General features: G+C 41.6%; 1 protein-coding gene across 2 annotated transcripts in view; it reads right to left on the reverse strand.

Annotated features, from left to right (window-relative positions):
* Positions 1–15,787, reverse strand: part of ZRANB1 (zinc finger RANBP2-type containing 1) — a 61,857-nt gene extending 46,070 nt beyond the window's left edge. For both annotated transcript variants that reach the window (XR_005647224.1, XM_039836017.1), the window contains exon 1: positions 15,632–15,787. The gene's annotated coding sequence lies outside the window, so the exon portion shown is untranslated. The remainder of the gene's footprint in view (positions 1–15,631) is intronic.
* Positions 15,788–16,083: the final 296 nt, after the last annotated feature.

A 16,083-nucleotide genomic window follows, 5' to 3' on the forward strand; every position in this document is an offset into this window, starting at 1 on the left:
TTAGCTTTATTAATAAGTCCATAGTTAGTAATATAACTATTAATATAAATATAATCGTTGATACGAGTCTTAATATACATCTGTGGAGATTTTACAGATGCTCAGAAAGCATCTTTAGGGAATACGGACGAAGGTAAAACTGAAAGGATGTTCCAAGCATGTTGAATTTTCAAGTTCTGTTAAAATATTACAAGGTAATTAATTCTGAATTGTAATATTTATATAAATAAAAAGTACTACTTAACTCTAAGCCAAAAACCCCATGCAGTCACTTCCTCTTTTCTCCTCAGCACCTTCCTACATTACTGTCTTCCTCACGACAGTCGACAGAAAAACTAACTGGTCTTGAGCAAGATCCCGTAGCTGGCTGGGTGCCATGGTGAACCCTCTATCTAAAATCCGACCTCATTTCAGGGCTCCAACAGCTTATCGCGCCCTACACTAAACCTCTTACGTTCCTCTCAGAACCCCCATCCTGACTTCTCCAGTTCCCACTAAGGACACCCCTGCACCCAGCATAAACTCAGGATCCTCCTGAATGCTGCCTTCTCCCCACGGATGCTCCCCAGTGGCCTCTGCCCCATCGGTTCTTCGCCTCCCACTCCTGCCATCGACCCTTTTCAGGTCAAAACGCCTACACCGGCCTCCTAAGCACCTTCCCTTTCTAAATCCATCCGGCTCACGGCGATCAGGATAATTCTCCTCGTAACAAGGTGCTCTTTCTGAAGCTCTGCAATAGCATAAACTTTCAGCTCCTTCCCGTCACATGCACACACACACACACATCTGCTCCTCACACACTCACTCCAAACACAACACATACCCCAGACTCACGCCTGTACCACTACCCCACGATACACACACGAAGGCTCCACCTGAGAAACACGAACACAGCAGACACACTCCTGGTGAATTTTGCCCGTCCCTTAAGGCTCAGTTCAAGTTTCGAGTCTCTCAGTAAGTTTTTCAGATCACGTCAAGTACACGCCGAGCGCCATGTCTGCGAGCGCCCGGCACGCGCGGCGCTCCCTAGCGAGGTCTGGTGCGTTATGTTAGATGTGTGCTGTCTTCAGCCCATCTCCTCCCACAGTTCTCAACGAGGCAGCTGAGGTTTCAAAAGTGATGGCTCAGAGATTCTAGTGGCATGGAATGGAAACCAGTCCCCCATGAAGAGACCCCACGGAGTGACCTGGCAAAGAAAGGGAAATGGAGCTTTTGAGCAATCTCAGGCAAATAAAAGAAATCCTAGAGGATGGGATCCCCGCTTTGGGGCAAGACCGCAGGAGGAACGTGTCTGCCACAGGCTCTCGCGACACGGTTACCTACAAGACCCATGGTGTACAGCAGAAAGAAGTAGAAAGACGTGTGCAATCATCACATATCCTCTGCAAGTACTCAACCTACGTGAAATTATGTGTAATCGAGAATCAGCAGGTCTCAAAAATGTGCTGAGCATCCCTCTCTACAAAGAGGACTGTTACCTACGTCGCCTGCACCAACTGAGCAGACTTTGGCCTGTCGCCAGGACTGTGTGGACAAGTGGGACAAAGTAAATTTAGTTAAAATGGCAAAGTTAAATAACACCTGTCACGGTGACCTTGCCTTATGGCCTCTATGCCTTAACTGAGGCAATTACCCAGACAACTAGCACAGTTACCCTCATTCCAACAGAACCTAAATCCTTGAAATGTAACAAAGAAAATTTATGTTTTAAAGTCAACACTGTGCTTTTTTAAAAAACTATAATAAAAGTTACATTCTAATGTTTTTCTTTTAACCTGTCTTCCAATCATTTCAAGAGGAATCCTACATCTTCACATAGAAGGGTTTTACCTGTAACTTCCCCCAACTTCCTCTACTTCAACTTCCTCGACTGCTTCAGTTCCTCGACAGTCGCAATACAGGAAGGAGGGGTGACACGGCACGTGCATCTTGAGCTACGCAGACCCTATCCTAGCATGGCTCCTTCACACAGCTTCAGAGACAGCGCAGGTCAGCCACGCACCCCAAATTATCATCCCAAATAAAACTAATTTCACGTAACAACCAAAGACGGTTACCGAAGGTCTACTATGCACTCAGAAATATTGATATAACTAGATAAAGCATTGTCCCTATGCTCAGAGCACTTGCAACCTAATTAGGTGAAAGATGACAAGTTTTCCCAGACATACGTGAAACTGGGTGATCATCTTCAAGGGTGATCATCTTCAAGAGTGCACATCGATCCAGCAGTCGACAAATAAAACAACTTTTGCAAGAACTATAAACATTCTACCTCATTCAAAATGATTTCTTTCATTTATCTTATCCATTTTCTGTTCACACCAAACAGATTAATCTCAACTAAGTATCCACAGAAACCAAGAGTCATTACTGTACACCTGCCCAACAAAAGGCCATGTTTTTACCAAACATTACAACTTTTAGATAATCAGCAAGTTCTGATATAAAGAAAGAAAAAGATGTGAAAAGCAGACAGGACCAAATGGATGAAATATTCCAAGGCAAAAATCAACTCAGAGCTACGTCTTGTCCAAAAATCTCTTTCATAATACCCCAATCCATTATAGTGATTTGAATTAAAACTTATTTTATAAATACAAGTTACTTACAAATGTTATTTATTAATAATAGTGTGATTCAATTAGATCTCTTGATTCCTAGTGTAATGAATAATAGGAAAATGGTATGGAGATTTTGTGATTTGGGTTTTCATTGTAGGGACAGGGAGAACGAGTAGGCAAAAGTTTAGCAAAGGGTAACCCGGGAAGGAGCGCCAAAGACTACTGCCACAGGCACTGCTTGCTCAATCATTAGGGCTGGACGGATGTCTAGGCCACCTCTGTCTATTGCACAATTTTGCCGGGGCCAGCCTTATCTGACTAAGAGAACAGCAGAAATGCTAGCATTTACTATATGCCAGACACTGTTCTAAGGACAATACATCTAAATTAACTAACTTAATCTTCAGAACCCTAAGAAACAGGTATTATTATTATCTCCAATTTTAATGACTGAAAACAGGAACAGAGAACTGAGAAGCTGAGTGATTTGCCTAAAGTCACAAAGCTTACTCAAGTGGCAGAGGCAGGGTTTGAATCCAGACATTTTGGCACCAAAGTCTGTACTATATACATTATGTAATAAACATACTTTCCTACTGCAGCTCAGAGTCACCTGTTCCCATTATCCAGAGTTTTTCACTAAGCAGTCCTTCTTAGATGACTACTGACAATATCCAAACAAGAAAACTTAAAAAAATAAGGATAAACTTGTTAACACACATTTTGCTCAAATTTTAGCTTGAAGATTACATGGAATCTTCCCAAAGCATATCTAGATTAAGTACTGTAAAGTGCCTAAAAAGTAGAGCAAGTAAAGCGGGACCTACGTCAGTTATTTACAAAACAAAATATACTAAATTTAGCATCTACATCTGCGTGAAAAATGACAACCTGGAGTACTCACCATGATTTTAGACTATATAATACCTTAAGTATTTTTTTTATTTTGGAGTCGATCACTGAGGAAGATTAATATTAATCTTTATTATTAATAAGTCACTCTGACTTCTCTTCAACACGCCAGTACAGATTACTAAAGAAACCACAGTAAGTCAATTAAAATAAAACCTTTCATTTTCATTCAGACAATTGAAAAAGGGGAAAGTCTCACCAAATGACTGATGTCATGAATTACATTACGTATACACTGAAGCAATATCAAAAATCTATTTTTAAAGGAAAGCTAGCCTACATCTATACACCATACTACCTATGAATTATCTGCACCAGATAATAATAATCGTTATCAAACCTGAATATGATCAAGCTGCTAGTTCTAACTACCAGTTTAAAGAATTATGGGGGATAGAGGTACAAAATCATACAGTGGAGATGCAATCAGCAAATTCCTGTGTGTATGTGTATATTAAATCATTAACATAGATGTTAAAAATTAATTTGAACGCTGATTTTATATTTAAAAATTATTAAGAATTTAAGGCGTGATTAACAGTATTGTATCCATGTTTGTAAGAGTCCTTTTCTCTTAAGAGACACATACTCAAATATTTAGTGTTATAATGTGTCTGGAATTTGCTTTAAAATAATCCACTGGGAGGAAGCGAGAGGAACATAAATGAAACAAAGTTGGCCACATGTGTTGATAGCTGGGTGATGGCTATGTAAGAATCCTGCTAGTCTCTCTATATGTACATATGTTTGAAATTTTTCATAATAAAAAGTTTCTACAATTTATCAAGAAGGTAATAAATGCTGTTCTAGAAAGAATCAAGGCTTAGATTGCGAAGGCTAGAGAAGGAGCAGGAAGCACTATACTGAATATTGTTAAGACCGCATGCTACTCAAAACTTGGTCCAGGGGCCGACGAATCTCAATAAAACTCCGGGCTTACGTTTGAGAAGCAATGTTAAAACATTTGGAAAACTTAATATAGTTTCTTTCTACAACTCACAGGTATAGTTCACAAAAGTGAGAAAATATATCAAAACATGAACGAAAGTTTCTTTCACCCTAAACTCTCACAAACGAATATCGCACTTCAGAAAACTAAAACGGAATTAAAATGGAGTGATAAAAATGTCTTTTCACTGTCTCTCATGAACAAAGATGCAAAAATCCTCAACAAAATATTAGCAAATTGAATCTAACAATGTATAAAAAGAACTATACATCATAATCAAGTGAGGTTTATCCCAGATAAACGAGGCTAGTTCAATGTTCAAAAATGAATTAGTGTAATCCATATGAGCAGGCTATCAAAAAAAAAAAAAAGACCACATGAACACATGCAGAAAAGACATTTGACAGAATCTAAAATCCATCCATGATCTAAAAAAAAAACTCTCAGCAAACTAGGAATTCAGGAGAATTTCCTCAACTTGATAAAGAGCATGTACAAAAAAAACCTCATACCTAACAACATATTTAACGGTGAGAAACTAGAAACCTTCCTTCTAAAGCAAGGCTGTCCCCTCTCACCGCTCCTTTCCAACACCAAACTGGAGATTTTAGCTAACGCTATAAGGAAATAAAATGCATACCAGTTGGGAAGAATAAAATTGTTTTTATTCGCAGATGACATGATTGCCTATGTAGAAAATCTGAAAGAATCAACAAAACAACTCCCAGAGCTTGTGATTATAATAAGGTAAAGGTTACCTAAGTTAATCACCTTCCTATTTACCCACCAGTAATTAAAAAGTGGAATTTGAAATTAAAAACATATTAGCATTTACAAGAGCACCCCCAAACGTGAAATAATTAGGTATAAACCTAATAAAATATGCACAAGATGAAATCTGATGAAAGAAATCAAAGAAGAACTAAATAAACGAAGAGACTATTCCATGTTCATGAATAGAAAAACAATGTCAAAATCTCAGATCTTCCCAACTTGATCAAGAGATTCAATGAAATCCCAATCAAAACCCAGCAAATTATGTTGTGGGTATTAACGAACTAATTCTAAAGTTTATATGGAGAAGCATAAGACTGAGAATAGCCAACACAGTACTGAAGGAAAAAACAATGGAATGGCTACCCTGACTTCACGACTCACTATAACGCCACAGTAATCAAGATGGCATGACATTGGTGAAAGAACAAACAGGTAAATGGAATAGAACAGAGCGCCCAGAAATAGACCCGCGTATATAGAGTCGACTGACCTTTCAAATGAGAAAAGCAAGACAATGGGAAAAAGCTTTCAAAAAATGGTGAACTGACATCCACATGCAAAAACATGACTCAAACAGAGACAGACCTTACACTCTTTACAAAAATTAACTAAAAATTGACCGCCGGCCTAAATGTAAAATGCAGAACTATAAAATTCCTAGAATATAACATAAAAGGAAATCCAGACGACCCTGGCCATAGCAATGTCTTTTTAGATAAAACACCAAAGGTACAATCCACAAAAGAAATAACAGATAAACTGGGTTTGTTAAAATTGAAAACTTCTGCTCTGCAAAAGACACGGTCCAGAGATTGTCAAGATAAGCCAGAAAATTGGAGAAAATATTTTCAAAAGACATATCTGATAAAGAACTGTTATCCAAAATATGCAAAAAACTCTTGAAACTCAACAATAAGAAAACAACCCAATTAAAACGTGAGCAAAAGCCCTGAACCGACACCTCATCAAAGAAGATATACGGATGGCAAACAAGCATATGGAAAGATGCTCAACATCCCACGTCAGTAGGGAACTGCGAATTAAAACGGCAATGAGACACCACCACATACCTACTAGAAGGGCCAAAATCCAGAACACAGACCACACCAAATGCTGACGAGGACGTGGAGCAGGAACTCTCTCACTCACTGCTGGTGGAAACGCAAATGGCACAGCTACATAGGAAGAAAGTTTGGCAGTTTCTTACGAAACTAAACAAGCTCTTAACATAAAATCCAGCAACTGGGTGCGCCTTGGTATTTACCCAATGGAGCTGAAAACTTATCTCCACACAAAAGCCTGCACACAGATGTTTACAGAAGCATTATTCGTAATTGTCAAAACTTGAAAGCAACCAAGAAGTCCTTCAGTAGGTGAACAGATAAATTGTGGTACATCCAAACAATGGAATATTAATCAGCACTGAAAAGAAATGAACTATCAAGTCATGAAAAAACATGGAGAAACCTTAAATGCACATTTCTAAATGGAAGAAGCCAATCTGAAATGACCGTATACTGTATGCTTCCAACTACATGACATTCTGGAAAAGGCCAAACTATGGAGACAACAAAAACATCAGTAGATGCCAGGGTTGGTGGGAGGGTAGGATGAATAGACAGAGTACAGAGGATGTTTAGGGCTGTAAAACTATCCTGTATGACATTATAATGGTAGATACCTGTCATCACGTTTGTCAAAACCCATATCACACACAGCACCGAGAGTGAACCTTAATGTAAACCATGGACTCTGATTGATTAAGATGTGCCACTGTCCATTCATCCATTGCAGCAAATGCACCACTCTGCTGTGGGCGCCGGCAGAGGGAGAGGTCACACGTGCGTGGGAGCAGGGCAGGCTATGAGAGCTCTGTACTTTCTGTTCAACTCTGCTGTGAACCTAAAGTGCTCTACGAAATAGTCTGTTTTTTAAAAAAAATCTGCTTCTTAACAGTGTTTTAGTCACTAATATAGAGAAAACATTTTCTTAAAAAAATACTATTGGTTCTCAAAGAATGATGGAGAGTTTTTAAAAGGACATAGGAACTTTTGTTGTAAACCAAAAATGCTCTAAAAATACCCAATTTGAAATATATTCACACCTAAAATCTTAAATTAAAAAAAAAAAAAGACAGAAATTAGCATGAAGGCCTCCCACTGTCTAAATCTGGATCTTGAGCATCCACATAAATAATTATCAGTAAAGGGTTTTGAAGCATTGAATAAAATAAAAACTATAAAAATCTATGTCTACAGAGGTGTAGATAAACACACAAATAAATAGGGGAAAGCTCTTCCTTACAACAGAAATCCAACTCATAAATTCAAAAAGAATAAATGAATTAGAAAATCGCCATTTGGCAATCTTCACAACAGATTCAGAAAATAATTATTGATGGATGTTAAAACTAGTTGATAAGTTTGATAAGTCTGAGGATATTTAAATGGTCTCTAGGTATTTCCCCTCATCAATCAACAAAACCTAGCAGACACCACCTTAACCAAGCCATCAAAGTAATCACATCATTTGCCTCTGGGTATGTTGTACACATCACTTCTGTGGTATTCTTGACCAAAAGTGCATAATCTAACTCTAAACATGAGATAACATCAGACATGCCATATTTATGAGACTGTCTACAAAATAACTAGTCCTATATTCTTCAAAAACGACACTATCATGAAAAACAAAGACTTTACAATGCCAGTGAAAGGAGCTTATTAAAAACATGGTCACAGTCTAGAACACAGGCTCTGAGATTTTTTGTCTTTATTTAAAAAAAAAAAAAACCCTACTAATGAGATAACTGACAAAATTTGAAGAAGATTTGCAGAATCTTAGTCTTAAGAATTACATAACAGCATTATACAATGTTAATTTCCTGATTTTGATCATTGTATTGTGGTTAAATAAGAGAAAGCCCTTGTTTTAAAGAAATACACACTGAAATACTTAGGGATAAAAAGGATTTTAAGTCTGCAACTGACTTCCAAACAGTGCTGGAGGGAAATAATACACACACATGTCTACATTACACAATAAAACTTATCATTTACAAAATAACTTTCATATCCTTACACAGAAACCAAATGGATCCTCTAGAAATGGAAACCAAGTGACAAGGACTTGAAATCCTGAAATCCCAGTCCACACAACAAAATTTAAATTCCCCAGTCTTTCTTGAAAATCTTAACATAAAAGTGAATTTCGTTCTGTTCCTGATGCGGCAAGCTCTCTCTCACCTTAAGAGCTTTGTATGAGAAATCTCTTCTGCTAGAATGCTCTTTCCCCAGATTTCACATGGTCAGCTGCAGTCGCTGAAATCTAGGTTCTTCCCTGTCCACTCTCAGTCCCTGCCACATCACCTCACTTTCTTTATCGGCACAGCAAGTACTACTACCTGGCTTTTTATTATTATTATAATTTGCTCCTTGATTGTCTCTCCAGAGTCTCGAATGTAAATACAAGTAACAGACCTCGTCCTGTTCCCAGAGACACCTGGCTGTGGAGTACGGCTACTTTCTCAAATGCTTAACAAGGAACAGGTCGTTACGGAATGTTTTAACTTCAGTAGCCTTTGAAACATCGTTTCTTGTAATTTACTTTTTTTAACTCCTAAACAATCTCAGATCCCGTAGTAGGTACCCAATAATTATTAACCTAATGTGCTGAAAGAATTTCTATAAAATCGATGTCTTCGGATTTTCAACTTAATACAACAAATACCCCCAACATAGCGCCACCCCCCTCCCCCCCCACACACACACACACACGCAGGGAGAAAGAACTCTTCCCACCTGTAAAGATGTCCCACACTGAAGTGGATCGCTCCTGTCTAATTTCTAGTCCCCTGACAATAGCAGCTCTGGGAGAAAGTGAGGGTCAGGGACTGGAGAAATAAGACACTCATAACCAGATGCTAGGAGTGCCTGTCCAAGCTCATCAGCGTACGTTAGCCACACTGAACCCCCTCCTGGTCCTTAAACATGGCATGTCACTGTCACAGCTCCGTGCCTTCACTCACATGACTGCTGCTGCACAGGGTACTCTCTCTCCTGTCCTCACCTTCCTTTCAAAGGACCAACTCAAATGTCTCCACCTTTGTAAACCCTTCCTGACTCAATCCTAACCTTACACTAAATTAGTCACTTCTTTACCAAGTCACGGTACTTAGTTTCGTGGATTATGGTTTGTTTCTAACAATCGACTATGAGAAATTCATTTTTATGTCTGTATAAACAGTGTCTACTATGTGACAGTTGCTCACTAATCACTTAGCCAGTAAAAACCTACTCAACATGGTATCAAAGAATAGGATTTCAAAAAAAGATTAGTCCAAAACAGTTCTGTCTATGGCCATGCTACCCTGACAAGCCCTATCTAGACTGATCTCAGAAGCTAAGCAGGGTCAGGCCTGGTTAGTACTTGGATGGGAGACCACCTAGGAAGACCAGGTGCTGGAGGCGTTAGAAATAAAAAATAAGGGATGACAAGGTCCTTGCAATCTGGTGAGGTCAACCAAGAGCTGCCTCGCCTAAAAAAAAAAAAAAAAGTTCTGCAAACTGCTATAGTTCCCCTGTTTAAAAACAAACGTTAGCTTCATTAAATACCAAAAAAAAAAAATGAAGTTAATTACCTACCCTAACCAAAAAAGCAAAAAAGAATTTAGAAGTGGTTTGAAAATGTCCAGCCTTCAGATTCCGACCTCGAGTATATGCTGCAATCTCCTGTGCAACACTAGAGATCCTTTTCTCCACCTGTGAAATAAGGATAATTTCTTCACATATCCAGGAAATACTGTCTTGCAATAATCAATTTATAGTTGAGAATAATTATACTGTTAAAGCTAATTTCAGTAAATGGTGCTGGGACAACCAGGTAGCCACCCACAAAAGAATTATGTTGGGCTCTTATCTTGTACTATATACAAAACTCAACTCAAGATTCTTACAGACCTAAATATAAGTGCTAAAACTATAACGTTCATAGAAGAAAACACAGATGTGCACCTTCTTGATCCTGGAATAGACCATAGCTTCCTAGAGATGACACCAAAAGCATAAACGACAAAAGAAAACATCAACTGGACTCCATGGAAATTAAAACCTTTTGTGCTTAAAAGGCCACCATCAACAATGAGAAGATATTCTTCTCACAGGCAGCCTGAGATGATCTCTGAAAATGGTTTGCTAGTCAGTGGATCCAGAAAACCCCACAAAATCATGCAAATCAAGAGGTTCGAATCTTCACATTCGCTTTAAGAATACTCATGAAACTGCCCAGGTTGTCAAGGATGTGTATATCCGAAAAGCCACCAAGTATCTGAAGGCTGTCCCTTTACAAAAGCAACGTGTCCCACTATTCTGTCGTTACAATGCTGGAGCTGGCAGGTGTGCCCAGGCCAAACAGTGGGGCTGGACGCAGGGTCCATGGCCCAAAAAGAGAGCTGAATTTTTGCTACACATGCTTAAAAATGCAGAGAGTAGGGAACCTAAGGGCTTAGATGTAGATTCTCTTCACGGAGCACACCCGGGTGATGCAGCGCAGAGCTCACGGGCGGCTGAACCCCTGCATGAGTCTCGCTGCCACACTGAGATGGTCCTCCCTGAGAAAGAGCACACTGCTCCTAAACCAGAAGAGGAGGCTGCACAGAAGAAAGGTATTCCAGAAGAAACTGAAGACACAAAAACTTATGGCCCAGGAGTAAATTCAGCATTAAATAAATGCTGATAAACGTAAAAGCAAAAAACAAAAAAAAAAAGAGAGTGAAAAGATAACCCGCAAAATAGGAGAAATCACTTACCTGACTTGCATCCGGAATACATAAAGAACTCTTACAACTCGACAGCGAAAAGACAATAACCCAACTGAAATGTGGGCAAAATAGAATAGACTTTTTTTTTAAAGAAGATGCACCAATGACCAAAAAGAACATGAAGAAATACTCAATACCATTAGTCCTTAGGGAAATACAAATAAAAACTAGGAGATGACACTTCATTAGCATAGCTGTAATAAGACAGACAATAACAAGCATTGATGAGGAAGTAGAGAAATGGAACTGTCATACCCTGTAGGCAGAAATGCTAAATGGTGCAACCACTCTGGAAAACAGCCTGAAATTCCTCAGAGGTTAAACACATGATTTACCACATGACCCAGCAATTCCACTCCTAGGTGTATACCCAAGAGAAATGAAAGCTTCTGCTCACACAAAAATCCTGGATGCAAATGTTCATAGCAACATATTTCATGATAGACAAAAAATGGAAACAATCTAAATGTCCATCAGTCAAGAATGGCTAACGATACAACAGAATATTAATTATTCAGCCAAAAAAAAAAGGAATGAAGTACAGATGATACGTGCCACAACAGGAATAATCCTTAAAAACTGTATTCTAAAAGACCGAAGCCAAGCATAAAGGTCACATATTATGATTCTATTTATATGAAATGTACAGAAAAGGCAAATCTATAGAGACAGCAAGTAGATTCGTGGTTGCCAGGAACTGGGGCAAAGGAAGTCATGACTGCTAAAGGGTACAGGGTCTCTTTATGGGGTGATGAAAATGTTCTGGATAGTGGTACTGGTCACATAACTCTGAACAGGCTAAAAGCCAATGAATGAATTGTATATTTTAAAAGGGTGGATTTTATGGCATGTGAAATAAACCTCAATGAAGCTGTTAATAAAAAGTAATTTAAGAAAAAAATGAAAAGATACTATGAGCCACTGCAAAATGTGGCTCGGTGGTATGCAGCTACTGTGAGCCAAAGGCAACTGTAGCTTCAGGCTCAAGGGAAACTTCTCCCCTCCTTCTTTAACTACCTAGAAGAATCTGAATTAGAGGCCTTGCCCAAAGGGATTATCAGAGATAAGGGTTTGGGGGCCTATCTAAATGTCTGCTCTTATCCTGTAATGACTTCTGAAGCCCCCAAGGCACTTTGCATCAGCCCTAGCTCAGCAAGGAGTTCACTACCTCAATCAGCCTTTCTATCTCTGCATCGCCAGGGTCTCTGACTCTCCTGTAAGTGGGGCCACCATGTGAAGGAGATAAAATCTGACTTTCTCTTGCCAATGGGCTTCCTGTACTCCACCAGCCAAAAGAACCAGAGGAGGGAAAGGAGATTATTTTCCTCTTCCCCACAATATGCAACTGATTTCATCTTAAACAAAATACCACCCTCCCATCCCAGAAAGCAAAGAATGCTAACCGATCCAGTTTCCCAAGTGGTGACATTAATGTGTAATTCTACGACAGTACCTGTAACAAACCAGAGTGGCTTGTATAAAAATGCCTAATATTTCTGGAAAGTTTATTAACAGACTAATTTTAGCCTCAATAATGCTAAAAAGGTTTCTGAAGCTTAAAAACAAGATTTTATGTCAGCTGCTTTCTAAAAATCAGTCAATTTCAAAGGAAAAAATAATCCTGATGAACTGAAAGCAGCCAAGTTTCTACTCAGATGCAATCAAGGTGGTTTACTAAGAGAATACGTATCCATGAAATGCCATGCCTTTTACTCACACACACAACAGAAACACACACACCTATTTTCCAACGTCAACATCCACCCATGGACTCCATAATTACATGTATCACACATGGTATACAAAAACTCTATGGACCAGCTTGTTTGTGTTTTGTTCCAACAGTGTTGACAGGTAGCAGTGAATCACACATTCTCCTGAGTCTGACCTGCCTCGTGATCAATGACACACGCTGCCAACATCTGAGGTTAAGGGATGCAGAGACTACAGATTCTTTTCCCCTTCCCATGATGCTAAGCACTACCTATACCCTACAAATACGGAATGACCGCCCTCAGTGTCGCTGGTGCCCAGCTCGAACGAAGTAACAGTCCCAGACTCAGGTCTGAAATAAACTACAGAACTGCTGTACCTGTTTTTATTTGAATAATAAGATGTAATCATTATCAAAACGTTGAGCATCTCCTATAGGAAGAGAATCGTGCTAATAAAAACATTTTTTTAGAGACAGTCATAATTTCAAGTATTTTCTCATTAATCATCAAAGTCCCCAAAACTCTAATACTTAGAAGAGTACGAACTGCACATCCTAGAATACCTCCGTCAGACCATGTATGCGGATTTTCAGGGCTGAATATATGATCTCCATAGATACAGGCTTTAGGATTCATATCCAATTCTCAGAGGTCTTAAAAATTGAATTGGGAAGCCAAACAAAGATGTAAAGGTATAAACTGAAATTCAGGCTAGCATATGCAAAGAAGAAGAAGAAAAAAAAAAAAGACGAGAGTCCCACACAAGAGAGGCATGAATAGATCCCTTGGGAGAAGTCAAAAAGGCTTCCCAAGAAACAGGAATCAACTGGGCCTAGAGAAGAGAGCCCATGAATACAAGAGGGAGAGGGTTTTGAACGGAAAGAATGGCATAAAGGCCAAAAGGAGGCACTTCACAGGAACAACAAACTAGTTAGTCTGGCTGGAACTGAGGATTCACAAAGTGAAGAAGAGTTTAAGTCTGAAGAATGTATCAGGACCAGATTACAGAGAAACTTGACCACCACACCAAAAAGCTTAAACTTTACTCCACGTGTAATAAGGAGTGTTCTGGAATTTTTATGTTGTGATGTGAGGAAGTGAGTGTTAAAATATGCACAAGCAGAGCACAAATATTCCAAATGGAACACATCGCTGGAGAAAACGTGATCAAAGCCCAGGTATATCACTGGGGGAGGGGAGACATGAGTAGCAATCCTCAGAAAATAACAAGTGAAATAAAAAGTTACAGTGGTCTACTTTTGCAACTCCCATTTCCTTAAAGTTTCCATTTATTATAAAAGCAATGTAAGTATAAAGCAGGTTGAACAGCTCTCACTGTATCAATCACGACAGCGGCAATTTATATCAAATTTCATACAACTAGATTATGAGCTCCAAAACTATGCTAAATCCTCAGACTTTAAATGTGATATGCCATAACCTTTATCAATGGACAGAGTTGGATCAGGGCCATAAAAAACCGACTACCATAACTGAGTTCATCATACTAACTCAAGCACACTTTGAGAGTAAATAAATGGGTGTCTCAATTCTCTGAAGCATCAACAGAAATAGAAATCTCCCAAGACGGTCAAATAATATCCTCCCCAAAGCTTAAAATGTCATTACTGTCCTCTTAGTCCCCCTAAGAGCCCAATAAAAACAATGTTATGAAATTTCAGTATAAGGATGTGACTGACTGACTACACAGCTTGTCATAAGATCCAAAAATTGAGGAGCAGGGGACTACGTTTCTTTATAATTACCTCATTAATCATGAGAGATCCAGCTTTATTTTCCACATAGTTTAGATGGCTTTCCCAAGGCCCTCAGCACAAGCCAAGATCAAAATTCTTTATGGTTTCCCTTGGTTTATAGTACACTGAGTCATCCATGTTTGGTACCCTTGAGGTCGCACAAGTGATAAAGAAGCCAACTAAAGAATCACTAACAGAAGAACCACTCATTATATAACATATCCACGAACTGAAGATTTCTCTCCGACTGTGTTCCTAAAACAGTATTTTTGGACATTATTGACACAAGCGCAGGTCATACGGTGAGCAAACCAAAATGTTGGGTAAAGGAGGGAGCGTTTAACCTGACAGTCTATGGAGTTACGGAAAAGGGAAATCAACTGAAATTCAAAATTCTCAGCCAGAGTTTCAAAACACCAGTGTATCTCACAGATCACGGGCCAGTTCAAACTTCCAGGCTGAACCCAAACTGCCCGTCTCTGGTGCTTAGTGCAAATAGTCATTAGTCCTTTTGTCTGTGAAATCATCCACGCCAGGCCACAGCAGAGAATACAAGGTCCTTGCACGGGACAGCCGTACAGGGAGCGAGCGGGGTGGACAGGGTCCCCAGCAGCCGCAGCTCGGCCAGCCCACCCCCGTCGCCCCCACCTTCATTTCTCGAGACGTAAGTGGAAGCGGCGGAGGCTACCGCGGGAGGAGCGGAGAGAAACAGCCGAGAGACCGAAATGCAAGTTCGGAGGCCAGCACCAACTCGTGGCGATGGACCCAAGGGTTCCGGGGCCCACTGCAGAGGGGGGGGCGCGACCCCGCTCGCACCCACGCCGCGGCGGCTGGGGGAGATGCGGGGGGAGGGGAGGACGCGGCGGAAGAGCCGCGGCGGGGCGTCCAGCGGGCGATGGTCGGTAAACAAGCGGGGCGCACCCACCCTCCCGCGGCCCCGGGCTGTCCCCGCGCTGGGGACGCGCAAGAGGGAAGCGCGGCGGGCCGGGCCCCCCGCCCCCCCGAACCTCCGGGTCCTCCCGGGCGCGGGCCGGCTGCCCGGTGGACCGCGCCGGGCGCCGCCAGGCAGCGAGGGGCCAAGCAGGCCGCGGCCAGGGCCGCGAGGGGCCTGCGGCGGGGCGCCCGGGTCCGGTTACCTGGCGGCGGCGGCTCCTCCTCCAGCTCCTGCTCCTCCGGCCCGGCCAACGATCCGCGCCCGGCGGCGGCGGCGGCGGCGACCCCCCGAGCAGCCCGCAGCCCCGCGCCGAGCCCGGCCCCGCTCCGCCTCCCTCCGTGCCGCCTCCGCCCTCTCCCCTCAGTCAGGACATGGTCCCCGCCGCGCGGCCGGCGCCGGGCTGGGGCTCCGGGCAGGGGCTGGGGGCGGCGGGCGGGCGCGGCGGCGGCGGCGGGGGCGCCGGGGGAGGGGAGCGCGGGGGGCGGCCTCGGGCGCTGCGGGCTCCTAATGGCGGCGGCGAGGGGCCCCGGAGCCAAATAAACCTCACGGCGAGCAGCACAACGTCAAGGCCGGACCCCGGCGCTCAGCGCCCTGTCATTGGCCCCGAGGCCGCCAGCGGCGCAGCCAATGGGCAGCCGCTTCTTTCCGGGCGCA

This window comes from Pteropus medius, unplaced genomic scaffold, assembly GCF_902729225.1.
Source record: "Pteropus medius unplaced genomic scaffold, Ma_sr-lr_union100, whole genome shotgun sequence".
Classification (NCBI taxonomy): domain Eukaryota; kingdom Metazoa; phylum Chordata; class Mammalia; order Chiroptera; family Pteropodidae; genus Pteropus; species Pteropus medius.